Here is a 16861-nt window from a genome sequence, read left to right as displayed (position 1 = left end):
TTCCTTTTTCCTTTCCTTTTCCTTTTCATTTTCCTTTTCCTTTCCCTTTCCCTTTTCCTTTTCCTTTCCTTTTCCTTTTTCTTCTTTTACTTTTTCTTTCTTCTTCTTTTTCTTTGTTTTTCTTCTTTCTCTCTTCCTTTGTCTCTTTCTCTTTCTCTTCTTTTTTCCTTTCTCTTTCTTTTTCTCTCTTGTTCTTTCATTAATTGTTCTCATTTTCTCCCTCTCCTTCTCCCCCCCCCTTTCTCTCTTTGTACACACCCGTATTTTCCATATTTATATCTTAATCCACTGCCTGTCCCATACTGAATTCTGGCACATTTTATGACATCTTTGGGGGTGGTTTTCCATGGTTAAAGGAAATAAAAAGAACTTCAAAGCCCCTGTGTAACACATCACCCACCTCTGTGGTGAGTTTCTGTTTGCATTCCCTGCAGCAAATTGGGCTTTCTAGCAAGAGGAAGGTCTGAGAGGGAAGGGGTAGGAGGAAAGGGGTGCATAAAATGGGAGAGGCACAGCTGTGTCTGAAAAAAACAAAATATCCCTGTAAGTCTCGAGATGCGTGGCTGGAATGTAAAGTCCATTTCCCCAGGAAGGATGCTGAGATGGCTGGCTACTGCCAAGAAAGCAGCTTCAGAATCTGGAGGGAGCTTCGGGTCTTTCACTGCTGCTGTTTTCCACTGCATTTGGTTATGGATTTGGCAGCTCTGCCAAACTGGAGTTCTCCCCTTGGCCAGTGAACAGCAAGTGCCCATTCAGGTCTCCCAGCACAACCCCCTTCTCATGCCGCTTTGGAGAGATGAATTCAAGCCATGAGGAGGTTCACGCACCATGGCCCAGCCAAGCACTGCTCTTTCTGCCAAGGTTAAAACCAAGGGGAATAGTGAGTGCAGACTAGGAGAAGACATGGGGGCATGGAGCTAGGATGCAGTGTGGGGACTGGGGACAGGGGGACAAACTAACAGCCCAGGCCTGAGTTATTTGCTCGTCCTTCTGCAAAAAAGAGACCACAAGGTTCATCCCTGCGCAGGGACTGGCTGGCCAGAGTGTGGAGGGTAACACTAAAAATATTCTTGGTCCTCTGGTTCTGTCCAGTTGTTGCTTTCTTAGGCAAAGATGTGTGTCTTGCAGGCATCCATGTCCTCAGTCTGGCACCAGCCCTCGTTGGTTTGCCCCTCCAGGTCCTTCCCAGGCCAAGCTTCATCACTACACAGCTTTTGAACAGGATTTTTCCTTCCCTTCCCCTAGGTAGAGGCAGCTGCTGCCTTAGCCTATAGTCAAATCAGTATTTTCACATTCCCATCTACTCAGGCAACTAGTCAGTGAGTGCAAAATTAGCCTAAGCTACAGCCCAAGATTCATTGCCTTAGAAAACCAAGTTTAAAATATTTATGTATAATTATTAAATAATTCATTAAATAGTTATTAAATATTATTTAAGGTTATGTAAGATTTCTTCCTCTTGTGATTGCACTGGGATCTGCCTCAGAACCATTTGCTCTGTTCCAATGACATTAATGGCAATTACTCCTTTCCTGTCTTTTTAAATCATGGTGCCATCTATGGCCATAATTAATACATGCAACTTGTTCACATCCAGCACATTTTCTCACTGCACAAGTGAAGCAGGAATTATAATTTTGTCAAGAACTTTCTGAGTGCTCCTTTCCCTAGGGCTATCCAGACTTACAGGTTTTTACATTTGGTTTTGCAATCAGGAGAAACTTAATTAAAAAAAAAAAAAAAAAGGAGGAAAAGATGAAACAAACAAAAAAATCATGTGGGAACTTTCAAATCCTCCCTTGCCAGATCGGTTTTGTGAGTGAAAGATGAATTAGCCCTGGATGGAGCCGTGCCCCTCCACATCTGTAAGACATCCGTAACAACAGCTGCTATATTGCAGCACACCTTTGATCCCGGTTGCCTTGCAGGCCCCTTTCCCTGCTATTTCACGAGGGTGTGTTTTGCCCAGCACTGCTATGCAGCCACCTCTGGCTACGGCAGCGGCAGCATTTAACAAAGCAGTGCCATGATTCCTGGAGAAGGGAAGACCTGCAAGCAGGGGGGAATGATCCGCACCCTCCTGATGGATGGAAACCTGCAGGCAAGGGTTTGACGGCAGGCAGGGATCTGCCCTGGTTGCACCGAGGAATCAGATGGCTGAAAAGCTGATGTGTGCCCAGCTTGCTGCTGGGGGAGCAGCGTCTCATTTCTGTTCAGATAAGGAGGACGGTGATATGCAGCTGTGCAGAGCTGGTGGGGAAGGGAACCTGTTCCTGGCTCTTTCTAGCCCTGTGGCATCTCCTGGCCACATCTATTCGATGACCTTTTGCCAGGTCCAGGCAAGCGGAGTTCAGACCCTTCTCTGTAAAAAACTAGGACAACTGCTCGCTCAGAGGGCAAGCAGCACCTCGAGCTACAGACTGCCCTTGGTGGAGGCAGTGTGGCTTCCAAAGCACCTTTGCAACCTGCCCCATCCCAAGGCTCCTCTCCAGAGCTTTTTCCCTTCTTTACACAGGGGAAAGGGGTCCAGCTTCAGTTAGAAACAGGACTGGGGTGAGAGCAATGTGGGGTGCTAGTTTGGTACCCAGACACCGGGACATTTCCTAACTTGGGCTCACATCCCCAGCAGACATGGCCACAATTAACTGGACGGTTTCAAAACATGGGGCTGTGAGGCTTGCTAGCCCTCTCTGAGGTGGGTGACCACCACCCTGCTTTCCTGGGGGAGGTTTCCCAGGATTTTGGTCTCTCTTGGGATGGCCATGGATGGGCAGGATATTTCAGTGGTGGGTGGGGGACAAGGAGTTGGGTTTTCCTGACTCTGAAGAAGAGGTCAGGGTGGATCCTGTCGTCCCCTGTGGAACAAACTGGTATGTGGCAGTAGAGATGCCTTCCCTGGAGGAGAAAGAAAAAAAGGAAAGGAGTTAAAAAGGAAGAGGCAGAGAGGATTCCTGGTTGCACCAGAGGGAGCCCTTCCATTGCAGATGAGGCAGAAATCAGGCTTAGGCTAGAGCTGGAGGCTAAACCCTATGTGGTGCCGCAGCCCTGGGCTCACCTTCCAGCTCCTTCCAGCCTGTGTTAACTGGGACAGGCAGAGCCCCCCCAGTCCCATCCAGGGCTGTCCCTATTAATCAGCTCTTTGACAACAGCCGGACAGAGCAGCCTGGCATCAAGCTCCTGAAGATGAGGCAGCTCCTGATATAATGTTATCCCCACCCCCAGCTTATACCCTGACTGGAAAAATCCTTCCACCTCAGCCTGTTCAAACATCTCCTCTCCATTTCCCTCCTCAAGACAGTTTCCACCCCAGTAGGACACTCTCAGTTTGCTTGCCAGGCTGGAGGGAATGCTGGAAAAAGGCTTGGAGGCTGATGGGAGAGAAGACCCCCTCCAGTTAATCCTGGAAAAAATCCTCCCGGGATGACAAATGGAGCCAAGAGGACTCTGATGCATAATTTCCCATCCCCTGCTGAGGTCTGGATGTGTGGCCATGCCTCAAAGATCCTGTATCAGGGCAGAGGACAGCCCACGAGCGCTGGACAGGCGGTTTGAGCGTGACCCTGTTGAATGCAGAGCCCTTTGTCCCCTCACAGCTTCTCCAGGGATTCCCTCTCTGGGCCCCATTGCAGAGACATCCAGATACTTTTCCTTTGCAGATGAGACTGCTTTGCCTCCAAGTAGCTAAAGCGAAGACAGATCTAAAAAAGAAAGGAGAGAAGATGCCTATGTTCTACAATGGGGCCTGGACAAAGTGGGCTGGAGTCAGTTTTCCCACATACTCAAGCACTGGGGACCATTTCATGGACTTTTCTAAGTGTTTTTCAAAGAGCAGCCTTGGGAGGGGAAGATGGGGGGTTCCTGACCGGTCCCTCTTGTCTTCACTGCAGCGTGCCAGCCACCTCCTGACAGTCTTACTCAGTATATGTTTAAGAAGTGCCAAGCCCTCCAAGAAGGTTTGTTAAAGCTTGTGTGGACCCTTCTCTCCCATCAGAGGAATCTCTCTTTCCTCTGTGATATTCAATTGCCTTCACCTTGAGACCATCCCAAGATTTGCTCTCCAGCCCTTGACTTATCTCTGTGCCTGAAAGCACCAACTACCCTTGTTCCAATGCCCTTCTCCTCCTGTTTCCTGTCCCAGTGTCCTTCCCCAGTCATTCCAAGTGTCCCAGATTTTCTCTTCCAAACCCTACTCCTCACCTCCTTCATCCCTCCTCAGACCCAGGTGCCCTCCCTTGACCTGTTCATCCTTGGAAGCTGCAGTGGGAACGCTGGGAGCAGATGGAGCTTCCTGACCTCGGGAACCACATTGGCTGACAGTGGATCAGAGCAACCCCCCCTGGGGAAGCCCTGCAAGCTGTGGTGGCCCTGATTTGGAGCATTCTTCTTGTGGGACATTGGCGTTAAGCAGGAGTGAATGGTAGATTTATGGCTTGGCCACCCTGAACTAGGAGAGCAGAAGGTATCTATGAATGGGTTGAACCTGTCTTCAAGTCCTTTCCCTCCAGCTAGAAATTTTTGGGGAAACTGCTGTAAGATCTTCCTTTCCCTGATGTATAAGATAGCCTATTTTTAGTGAATGTAATTTTCAGAAACGGCAGAACCACTTTGGCTGGAACATGGGTAGAAAAATCCTGCTTTGGGTACACACAATGGGAAAAAAATCAGACCAGATAGCTGAAAAATGGCAGGTTCATAAACTATTGAAACAGAGACTTAAAAAGAGATGTGCCAACTCACCTCATTTAGATGGTAGTTCAATGTTTATAGCTCAATTATAGCTCACCTAATCTGCTGTTTCACTGTCTTTCCACTGCCTACCTGCTCTCCAGTGGTGTCATCTTCCCTCCAACCACCACTGAATGTCATCGTGACTTGAGTCCTACATGCTGCTGCAGTTCATGTGTTTTTCACAGTGGGTCAGACTTTGTGCCTGGGTGCCACGATACAAATCTTTCCTCACCAAACCTGCCTAGGGAGGAACGTCTCACCACGCCATGGGGTCTCCATCCTTGCTCTCTCCCCAACCCAGCCATGTCAGTGAAGGTGTTTGTATGGCCATGGTCTCAAGCCAGTCCAAAAAATGATGTAGTTTAAAAGCAACCCTGCTAAAAAAAAGCAGATTTTTATTTTTTTTTAAGTGAAATAATTCAGTTAGACAGTTTTGAATGAGGGTGGGTTAAAATACACACAGCATGCTGAAGGCACTAGCTAAAAATCCCAGTTGAAGGTGGCCACCTCTCTGCACTGGCTGTGGCAAGAAAGACTCCAAGGGTGATTTGTCCTTTTCCAAAGAATCTGCTCACATGCTGTTGTTGGATCTGGCACTGCATAGCACCAGTGCAGACAAGCAGAGGATTTATGCCTATTGACCATCCTCCTGCAGAGGCAGGGGTGGTTGGGTGGATCAGAAGCTTCACAACCCCCTGTGTTGGCAGGAGGAGATGCTGAAGATTTAGACCCTGTCCTCTGGAGATCCACCTATTCTGTTGGTTGTTGGGAAGATCTCTACACATCACCCTCTGACTGTGAACTGCATCCAAGAAGGGAGAAGACTGAGGTGTTTCGGGGATTGTTGCTTGCTCTGAGACCAAAAAAATGTTATCCATGGGAAAACATGCATCGAGAGACCTTCTGTCTTCTTTCTACTCATAACCAATTTGGCCTCCCCTTAAGACAAGTCCCTTTGTTCATGACTTGGACTCCTAAAGGCAGACATTGGGGACTGGTCCATCTCAGATCTACTTTGGAGCCTAGAGGAACCAGGTGAATTTACATGATCTCTTCCCATCCTGCCCCTATTAATTTGGAGTCACTCACCTTGTGGGATACAGCAGGCTTCACGCTCCTGCTGGCAATGGGGTGGTGGAGTTGTGTGGCTTTGATATTACTAATAAATTGCATCGTGGTCCCTGGCTAAATGCTGCCATAAAAGAACAAAGAAATGCCCAATTTGCCACATCAAGAGAGGGACACAGTCCTCCCCTCTGTGAAGAGCTAGCAGCTCCCTGCCAACAGGAGCAGAAGCCTTGCTGGCCAGTGTGTGCATGCACTGTGGGACTGGGAGCTCTGAACCCCAGACATATGGTTTAAATATTCTAATAGATGTGGTAATCCTTTTGGTTTCCAAATAATGTTATGGTCGAGTCGATTTATGGTAACGCTATCTTAAGCAATGAGGGCAATAAAAAGAGTTTTAAATGTGAAGAATTTTTTCTTCTTGCTTTTTTTAAAATAAGGACTTTTTTCTTTTTTTTAAACAGCCTTTTCTTTGTGCTCTGTTTAAAGCTGTCAAGAGTGGAGATCCTGCCAAAGCTACTCGGTGCTTGTGATGCAGACACACACCTTGCTAGTAAATGGGCCTTCCTGGAGCCAAGCGGTGTCCCCGTCCCCATTGTGGCCCACTATCCTGGTGACTCAATCCCTGCTGGAGGACAAGATCAATATTTCTGTCTTTATTTATCTGCTTTTATCTCGGGACAGAGTGGGAAACTTGTGGCTCATACAGTGTTCTCCACTGGCTTGAACAGTTGCCTGGCTTGTTGCCTGTTACCATCTCCCCCCTCCTAAAGCTTTTCTCTCTGGAGAAGGTCTCAGAACGGATTTGTGTCCTGAACCCTGCAGTCCCCTCCTGTCACAAGACCAGAAATTAGCTCAGCTGTGATGGAGGGCCTCTCAAGGAGACAACCGGGCTCATCTTGGTCTGGCTGAATGCCTGGACACCCCTAGTCCGAGGTTTCCTCCCAGCCTGTGGGGATCTGGCATGTTGAAATCCAGTCCTGGAGGTGGGACTTCACCCCAGGCTCTGACAGCAAGGGACAAGCAGATTTTCTGCATTGCTTCCCTTCTTTCCCTGGCACCTTGGGACACGGATTCAATTCTACCCAGAGGACCTGGAGGGGTGGTCATGCCAGCTGTACCCAAGGCTTCGACTTCTCCGGCTGCGTGGCTTTGAAAGAGCTTTGAAGAAGAGACCTGAGCCTCGACTGCTTGAACATCTCCATAGCTGTGTGCCAGATGTTGGACACAGCAGCAGCCCAAAGGGACCAGAAGGAAACTCTCCCACTGCCATGAGCAGAGAAGGCTCTCCATGCTGTTCCCCAGCTTGCAGGGGGACAATTATCTCATTTTTTTGGGTTGAGTCCCACCTGTTTTGTTTTGTCTGCAGCTTTAGAGAAGAAATAAATAGAAAAAATAGGATGCCAGAAATGCCCAGCATGTTGACGAGGGAAGGATCTGTCCCAGCGCACCAGAGACACTGACTCCAGATTTGCACCACGAGACCCACCTCAGCTACAAAGGCACTGCAGCAATTTTCAGGCCAATCTACTGATACATGAGCCTTCTAGACCACTTTGAAAAAGTAGCTCTTTAAACAAAAGCCCTTTTAGTCCTCATTATGGAGTCAAAGGCTGCTTTCACGTAAGGCTAGGCTAGGTCAGATTTCATTTGCTTGGAGATAAATGGCTTTGTCAGCAAACATCTTTTGTGGATTTTTTTTTTTTTTAAATTTGAATTATTGGATTTCCTGGGAATTCTCAGCACGTAAAAAGGTAAAGAAGTGAAGTTATATACAAGGAAGCTGAATATACGGTTTTTGGTTTTCAATGAACATTATTACCCAAATTAGAGAATGCTAACCTTAACAGGACTTAATGAAAATTCTCTTTATTTGTGAACAATAATAAAGAGTTTGTTCTGATAATAAGAAGTTGCAATGCTATTTTTTTGCCAGATCCGCTGTGAAATCATTCATATTAAAATGTGTGAAATGGAATTTAGTTCAAGATTTTAACAGAAAAAATTGGGATGCACAAAGAGATCTCAGACTGAACCCAGGGTAGAACTGGGAAAGGTAAATAACAGTATAGCCTCATGCCACATCCATAAATAAGCTGAGAATTAAGAAAACAATCATGAAATATTCATCATAAGGCTCCCCATCTTCCCTACTTAAACAAGGCACCAGTTTGAATTTTTACCATACATTTTAAAGCTTTTGGCTTGGCATCTCTGGGTGGCTAAAACAACACTGGCTCCTTTTCAGGGAGCTGCAGGGAAGGACAAGCTTTGGGCGTGCTGGATTGGTCTCCATGCCTTCCTGAAGGCATTGGTCTCCAGAAGTCCTCTGGCAGAAGAAGTCGTAAGGCATATGGCTTTCAGCTCACACGCAAAGCTATGGAGCCAGTTGATTGCGAGGGTTAAACATCACTTCTTTATGGCACTGTCCTCTTGCACTTCTGTAGATTACATAGAAGCGAGAGGTGTGTGGAGAAAAAAAATGTGCGACTTGATCATGAAAAACTTATTCACAGTGGCAGCTGAAGCAGAGCAAACTTTGTTCGAGTCTGCTGGAGCTCATGCAAGGACGCGCTCCAGGAGAGATGGCTCCAGGTTTCTACTGCTCCCAGACTGCCTGTCCAGCTCAGTCATTCTGGGAAAAGTTCATGGCAGCAGATTGAGGGAAAGGGTTCATTTTCCCAGGCTGCAGCAAAAAGCTGCTAATGGCATCTCAGCCTTGTCTTCAGGCCCAACCATTAGCAACTCCCTCAAGGACCCTACATGGAAAGCTCTCTCCAGAAGGTAAAGGAATAGACATGCAGGACCCCACCTGCTTTTCTGTTCCTCTGTTTGCCAGCTCCCATGCATGGCTTTCGGCTCTATTTTTTTTGCTATGACAGAAGCTTCTGGAGTGCAAAGAACAGGGAGTTCCTTGGAGCTGAAAAGGAAAAAAAAAAAAAAAAAAGCCACCTTCCCCCCTTAGCTGAACATTGTCAGCAAGCTGCTTTTTGCCTGCGAACCTTGCCACCTCCAGCTGTGTTCTCAGCAGCCCCTACAGAGATTTGGCCTCTTTGCCACTTCTTGGGCAGCCGACCTCCGCAGAGAACCTGCAATGCTGCAGGAAAAGAAGGGGCTGGCCTGGAAGGGGCCATACCCTTCCCCCAAGTCAGCATGAAACAAAATGTTGCTGGGGGAAGGAATAAGGGGTGCGTGCCATATTTCCAACGAGATGTGAAACCAAAGCCCTGACACCCTTCCCTGCTCCCGTGGAGCTCTGTGCCAGAGTCTGTGGGTGAGCCCGGTCTACTTTCCAAAATGGAAATAGGTATTTATCCTCCAAGCACCAAATTCCCCTTGTAAGTGGATCTAGAATTTCATTTCACTGTCTCCGCTGCTGCTAAGCAGAAGGCATCTCTCAGTGCAGGTTAATCACAGGATTCCCAAGGTGCTGTGTCTTGGAGGAAGGGCGGTCTCTCTGCCTAACAGTCCTTGAAGCGTTTTTCCTTTCTCCCTTCCAAGATTAAACCTCTCCTGTAGATGCACAGCACCAAACACTGCTTCCACGTTTCCTTCCTGGGGGCTCACCATTTTCCTGGGACCGCTTCCCCATGCCTGCGCTGGAGCTGGCAGAGATACCTGCGCCCCACATCGTGGCTTACGGTGCGAGCTTGCTGGGATGGAGGACGGCAGTGGGCCAATGGCATGGTGAGTCCATTAACTAGTGGTCCTCCATCCTTCCTCCTGGCCCTCTTCGCACGTACACGAGTGCATTGCTCGGCCAGCGAGCAAGGGAATGGCTGGATAAAGGAGACTGAGCTTCGCTGGGGGAGGATGAGTCTCGTTTTGACGCGATGCATCCTCGCGGTTCGTCGGAGTTGCCGTCACACGAGCAGAGCACGCTCAGGGTGCGGTGACGTTACGAAACGGAGCACAAGCGGAGAGGCTCGTGCTACTGCCAGCCAGGGACTGGAAGCAGCAGCAGGGCTTATTAGAGGCAGGTTTCTAGCAGGAGAGGCGGGCAGCCTGCCAGGCACACACGGCCCTGCCAGCTCCTTCACACGGTACAGACGTGCCCTCCGAGCCAGAGAGAGCCCCGCGGACTGCAGCAGCCCAGGGAGGGGTGATACCTTCGTCAAGGTAGGAAAGTAGGGCAGCGAGGAGAGAGCAAGGGACTGTCTTCAGGAGACCGCGTTTTTCCCTTATGTCACGTCAGGTGGCTCACTCGACGATGAAGCAATGCAGAACTTGGTGTGAGGCTTTAATTTCTTTGCTCCTGATGAAACTCAGGCTGGCTGCACAACCAATACCCACCCCAGAAGCAAGAGGCTTCTCCAAGAAAATACTCAGTTCCAGTCTATCCTGCCTGGAAGCTCAAGCAGCTGCCGAGAATCAAATAAAACGATACTACAGTGTGATAGGAGGCTGGAAATCAGGGGCGCTGGCCAAGACTGAGAAAAACTGGCCTGAAGAAGTAGTAAAAACAGTACAGATTCCAGCAGGCTCTATCCAAAAGGCAAGCTCTTAAATAGACTGCCTGCATACGGTATCAGCTGGAAAGAGATCCAAGGCTGGATGCTGGACAGTGGTGAGTCCGTAGGTGGGCCATGGCTCAGTCCTTGATTGCTAATTGGCTGGATTAGCATCTTTCCCCAGCTCCTTGCTGCTAGATCTGTTTGGCTGGGAAGCCTCCAGGCTATGCAAGTGGTACCTGTTCTGCGAGGTTCAGGGGAAGGGGTGAGGGTGGGTAACAGGGCAGGGGAGGTAATGGGGTGGTGGTGCCCACATCACCCCCACCGAATGGGGAAGGAGAGAGGGATTGGTCTCCAGCCTCCACAGCAAGCGGAGCCTGGCTGCTGCCATGCCCACAGGAAGGTGTTGAGGCTGCCAAATGATCTTGTCCCAACCTCAACCGGTTGTGGCCAGCACAGAACCATTCTTATCAGAAATGGGTATTCTGGAGGGGGTATTTCCTTCCATTCCCGTCCACCTCCATCCCCAGACGGAAAAGGAGATTCCTTTTCCTCCATTACCGCATTGCCAGCAGCTCCCCTGGTATGCCACTGTGGCCAGATGCTTCTCCTCCAAGTGGCCTGGAGCTCTTCTCTAGTCCTGGAAATATTACTGAGGTCTAGATGATGCTGTTGCACTTTTTCCTACCGGTGGCTGAATAGAAATGGCAAGTCTCACATCGGAGAAGGACGAATGATGAAACTGAGACTTGTTTGTCTCTCCTCATATGCTCCTGCCCTGGGCTATCACACAAACTACTCTATTCCGCCATAGGCTGTTTTGCTCGTATTTATTATTCAGCATTACAGGAATTCACTCATCTGTTTTAATCCCCTTTTTGGGGAAAGCAAGCCAGGTTAGAGCACTTCACTGTGCTCTGGTTAAACAACTGCTGGCGGACCGCTGTTCCTTGATATAAAACTTTTAATGAAAGATTGTAGTTTTTGCAGGAAATCTAATAACAAGCAGTAGCAGATATTTCAAGACCATCTTCTTTGGATTCATTTCTACCTTGTACTGGTGCCATTTCTGTATTGGAACAGGCCAGCGTTCATTATTACGGAAGAAATTCATTTCATTTGTGGATCTGGGAGTCAGAGAAGAACCCAATCTTCCTGCTGAGGGGAATTGTAAAATCCTGCCTGGACTGTATATATTTCTGAACTGTGCCTGACCCCTGGCGTGCTCCCTTCACAGTGTGGAAAGGAAAAAGAATTAAAAAGGAGAAACAAAGCTTGACTCCAACAGGGACAATGTTATTCATTTTCTTTTGTTTTTACACAGCAGAACCAAAAATAGAGTTTTTATCCATGTAAAACATTTATTGAAAGCTTGAGATTTCTCATCCTTCAGGTCTGGCTCAGAGTGAGAAATCAAGGAGTTGATGTTTTTTCTTTCTCCCCCCCCCCCCCATCTGTCAAGGAAATTAGATGAGTTGATAAAAAACACATTCATAGGTTTACCTGCCTTTGAAAACCACCCAGCTGGCCGGACTGCATGTTACTCATTAACACCTAGAATTTCAGCATCTAAAGTAATTCCTAGTCTCTTTTGCTTATCACTTTTTTTTTTTTTTTTAAATGCCAGATGAAATGCTCAGTATTTTTGGGAACAGTTCAGGTTATTTATTGGGTTCACAGAGAAACAGGAGGGTGAATGGGAACTCCATTGAGGGCAGAGGAATTCCTGGAACTTGGACGAGGCAGGAGGAAAGTCAGCAGATTTATCTCCTTGGAAAGGGTTATGCCGAGGCATTGCAGATGCTGGAGCTGTCCAAATGCCACACGGTAGCGTCTGAGTCAAACCTCTGGGGAGGTCTCCATGCTGCACACAGCCTTTCCAAACAGCAGCCAAGAGAGACCGCCAGCGTGGTGACCGGACAAAGAAAACCTGTTGGCTTTCTGCAGTCACTGTCCCACTCTGGGCTCCACGGATCGAGGACAAGGCACCTGGGGACAGGTCTGGGGACGTGGATGGACTCCAGGGGATACCAGAGGAATGTGTCCTACTCGTGAACTTCCCTCTGGAGTAAGGTCCTGAAGGGAAAAAGCAGAAATCTAACTTGCCTCCCTGCCCACCACGGTCTTTGCTAGTTGAAATACTAACTTATGGGTGGAGAAGTTATCTGAGACAGTTCAGGAATCTTCCTGCTGCAGTGTGACTCTTTTTTACCATTTCAGCCCTGCCACCTTGCTTGCTGAATGCCCATGGGTTCACTGCTCTCACTGAATGACTCCCCTGGCACCACGATCTTCCCACATTCCTGATCCCTCCTTAAAGTCCAGCAAAAGCTAGGTGCCAAAGTGGACTGGTTTAAATACGTAATGCTTTCCAGAGGGATCCCTAAATCTTTAACCTGGGATCTTCTGGGATAAAGACATGGAGCTGAGCTCTTAACCACACACAAAACTCCTTTAACACAGGCTGCTTACAGACTTTTCTCTTTTCAGTTGCATCACCTACCCACAGGCTGCTTTTCAAGGAGAGCTGAGGAAGTCAGTGGGAGGACTTCAAGCACCGTAAGAAGAGGTCCCTTCACTCTGCTTTTTTAGCTGTAATTTCTGCCTCTCTCATTTAGCACATCCCCACCTCCACCCAACTCCTGCTCCTCCATCAAACCCTGCATCCTTTCAGCTGTGATCTCTTTACCCATTTCAGCTCATTGATTCTTTCTACCACTTTTAGGCTTTTTTCTGGCTTTCCCGTAGCAGAGTCCCTCTCTTTCACCTTGTCTCAGCTAGACTTACCCAACATTGAATAACTCCTTCACTCCTCTCGCCATCCTCCTGCAGGAAGCTCCATGGCTGCCCAGGCACATGCTGACCCCCTCCTTCCCTGCTGCTACCTCCTGCACTTCGCAATGCCAAATCACTGCCTCCCATTCCCTCCTAATCTTACACTAAGAGTCTGTTTTTAGGGAACAGATCCCGTGTCCCTACCAACCCAACCCATTTAGGCATCATCCCATTCTGCTGACACCCACAGCCAAGTAGCAGTGGTTCAGAAGAAGGGCAGGAAGAGATGGCTTTAAAATTAAATAGTCTTTTAATACCACTGTCAAGGTATTTTTTTTTCTCTTTTATTCCCCACAGAGGTAAAGGCAGGTTGGTCCAAAATGGAGTGCCAAGCATTTTTAGTGCAGTGCAATGAACAACAGCTTTTTATTTGTAGTTTATGTTAATTTGTGTGTCCTCACTCCATCTACTCTGCTCCACACCTCCCAGAAGCGCTTCAAGGTCTTGTTCCAGAAACCTCCAGTCCCTCCTTCACCTCAGCAAACACAATCCCTGGAACAGAATATAGCTCTCCTTTGACACCATTGCAGAAGGATACTTTATATTTCAACCTTTTGCTTCAACCCTGGGTGAAAACAAGTGGGAAACCCCTGGGATTTCTAGTTGGAAGGAGAATCTCTCCCAGCAGCCCCAGGCAGGACTGAGCCCTGCTCTGCTTGTGTACAACATCTCTGGCAACGTGGGCTTCAGCTGAGGGCACGTAATGGATGGCATGGGCTGACCTACCTTTATGTTCAATTCTCTCTAGTGCTCTTTGAGCACCCAGGCGGTATTAAAAGTGTGTTGGGATGAGGAAGGGGGTCTCTGAGAGCAATCTTACATCAGCTAAATGGTGATAATTTCAAAGATCATCAAAATACTAGCATCTCTAAGAAACAAAAGGGAACAGCAGAAAAAACAGCATACAGAGGGAAGAGAGATGAACCCTTTTCAGCAGCTGAACTCTATGAACTCCTGATGGTCCTGGAGGTGATTGCAAATGGGAGGGCTGGGGAGGCTATATAAGGTAGGGTTGATCATTATAGCTTTTAAAGAGGGGTGGGTGCTGGGAGGGAGGTAGTGGAAGAGTTCTGAGGAGTGGTAGAGAGGTAAGAGCTGGTTCTTCTGACTGCTTCACCTTGGTTCTTGGGGCAATAGCTTTTTGATGGGCTTTTAAGCCTTAGCTACTCTGCAAAGGTGCAATGAGAAGGTGTCCCTGATGCTCTCTATTGAGTAAATGTCTATGGTGGCTCTCTTAGGTGTACGTGTCTACTTTCTGGCTGTCTGGAGTTGAATCTCACACTGAATCTCTTTTCCAGGAGAGGCTAACTGGTACCTGGTGGTGATAGCTGCTGGGTTGCAGTAGCAAATGGACCCAGCTGCCCTATCAAGCTCTTGTATATGCAGGCCTTGCTGTTCCTGTTTTCCTTCCCCCATCTGTTACTGCTCACCTTTGTCAGTCCCTAGTCTCTGGAATCTGGTTTCTTTGCTGCTGCTTCCTTGGTTGCCTTCTCCTTTTCTTGTTGTCTGTCCCCTTTCCTCCCCCTCGCTACAGCTCTGGGTCCTGCAGGGAGTATGAGCAGTAGCAGCTCGCTGTAGCTGGTGCTTTGCTCATTGCCCTCTCACCGTGTCATGCTTTAGCAGTGAGAGTGGCTCCTCAGGTCGTAGAACTCCGTGTGGTCTTGTCCGAGCTCTGACCATGGGAGGTGATGGGAGAGGCAGTGTTTCAACGTGTCTGGGTGACACCTTTACAGTGGTCGGCATCCAGCTCCTCAAACATGTCAACAAACCTTCATGCAGATGTTGTGGGGATGGTGTGTGTGAAGAAATGGTCTGCTGTGGATGAAATTCCTCCCAGGGAGGAATAGACAGATGTCTCGTAGCTCTTGCACAGAGCCAGGTATTACTTATGGCTTGTGCTGCACCCTCTGACCCCAGTGGACTTCTCTTGCTTCCTCAGGACTGTTGGAAGCCTGGTGAGGTTCCCAGTGTGAGTTTTGGGTAAAAACTTTCTGATCTAGCTCAAAAGGCCTGGAGGAAGGTTGAATTTAGCTCTACTGACTTGGGTCAAAGCTAGCTAGTCTATTGAATAGCTGAATCCTAATAGAAGTATGTTGGAGTCATCAATCAGTAACTTAATAAAATGAAATAATTTCTCTATTAAATTAAGCTCAAATTTATTAAGGTTATTATCCTAAATGAAGAGAATGAATATTGGAAACATACTTTTGAGGTCTGTAACTGCTCTCAGTCCATTGTTAAAATACTGTTCAAAATGTAAGTAACTGCCAGGGTATTCAATTATCAGAAACAATGACCTGCCAGGAGAACAGTGCAAATGACAGAGTTTATTTTTTGGCCTGCTGAGGAACAAGAAGATATATGAATTACCTTTTAAGGCTGACCTACAGGGCAAGTCTTCTCTCTGCTGAAGAATTGTTTTCCCCCCTTCACCCCTCCCATTATCAGATGTTAAGGGCTTTTTGAAAGACTTTAACCCATTAGGTTAAATAGAAGAAAAAGATCTGCCTAAACTTTTTATGTGAATGTGACAAAATGAAACACTTTGTCTTCCTATATATATTATAATGTGCTCAAACAATTCAGGACTGGTCTTTCTAACTTGGCTCTGCATACTTGGCAAAGGATGCACTTGAAACTTATTTTTTTCAGGCTGCTGTGACCTAACTAAGGCAACATGGCTGTGCTCCTGTGATCCCGTTTCATGTATGAGGTAAGTATGGTCAGGAGCGTGCCTCTTGGCAGGCACAAATCAGTGGGGAAATTACTTTTTTCTTTTGAGTGTTAGTGCTGCTGTAGCACACATCCAGAACCCAAGCTGGGAATTGGGGTCCCTGCGTTGGTGATATTCAGGTGTGTAATGAAGAAATAGCTCCTGCCCCAGGAAGCTTATGGTCATGACGTTCCACCTTGTGTTTGGGAGCTGGGATGACTGGGTTTAACCTCTGAGCTGAGAAATGCCTTGTGTCTGGGTCTCCAATGGCTTCAAAAGGAGCGCTGGCTGGTGCTGGCTCCTGCTGTCCTTTGGACACCAAACAGCAGCAACTCTTGGTGCTGTGAGAGCTTTATCCCAGTACAGCTTTTGGGTGAACCTCACTAGTGCAAGCTTGGCTCAGGTGTCTGTGCAGACAAACCCTCGATCTTGGTGTTTGAGCCACCCATTCTGGGGGCTTGAACGTACCTTCAGGAGCCCAGGCTCCTGTGGGGTTACTGGAAAGAGGCAAAGCACTTCATGGAGGTCCTCTGGGTTATCCTCCAGAAATGCTCACTCCTCTCCACTGATTAGACTTCTGCCTAACATGGGCCCTGGTGGCAAGTTATGTATTAAGCTAAATCATTGGAGTTGAAGACTGTGCAGCGTGACCCAAGTGAGACTTCATTGCTTTGTGGGATCTGCATGTTAATTAAAGCTTGGTAATGATTTGATGTGCAAGATGGAGACCATAGCTTCTTCTGAGGGCTGTAACAATGCTATCCATTTGGAAGTGGCAGGGTGATGTGGATTTTATTTCAAGCTGGTCTTCAGTTCAAGCAGCAGGCAGTTACAGCAGAGTCCTGACTACAGATGAGATACTCCAAGTTCTCTACTGCAGCGTGGGGTGGAAATGGTCTGTAGATGTGGGCACACCCGCATGCATGGAGTTGGATCCTGTGCTGGAGGTACAAGATGGTCTAGTAGCTACTGTGCTTCTCGGCCATCTGCTGCTGCTTACACCTGTCAGGCATTTTCTCTGGTCTTATTTATCTATAGGTTGTCTTCTGAGGTCAGACTGCATTTC

Source organism: Haliaeetus albicilla, chromosome 1, assembly GCF_947461875.1.
Source record: "Haliaeetus albicilla chromosome 1, bHalAlb1.1, whole genome shotgun sequence".
Lineage (NCBI taxonomy): Eukaryota > Metazoa > Chordata > Aves > Accipitriformes > Accipitridae > Haliaeetus > Haliaeetus albicilla.
The sequence above is the reverse complement of the archived record's forward strand: the minus strand, read 5'-3'. Positions refer to the sequence as shown.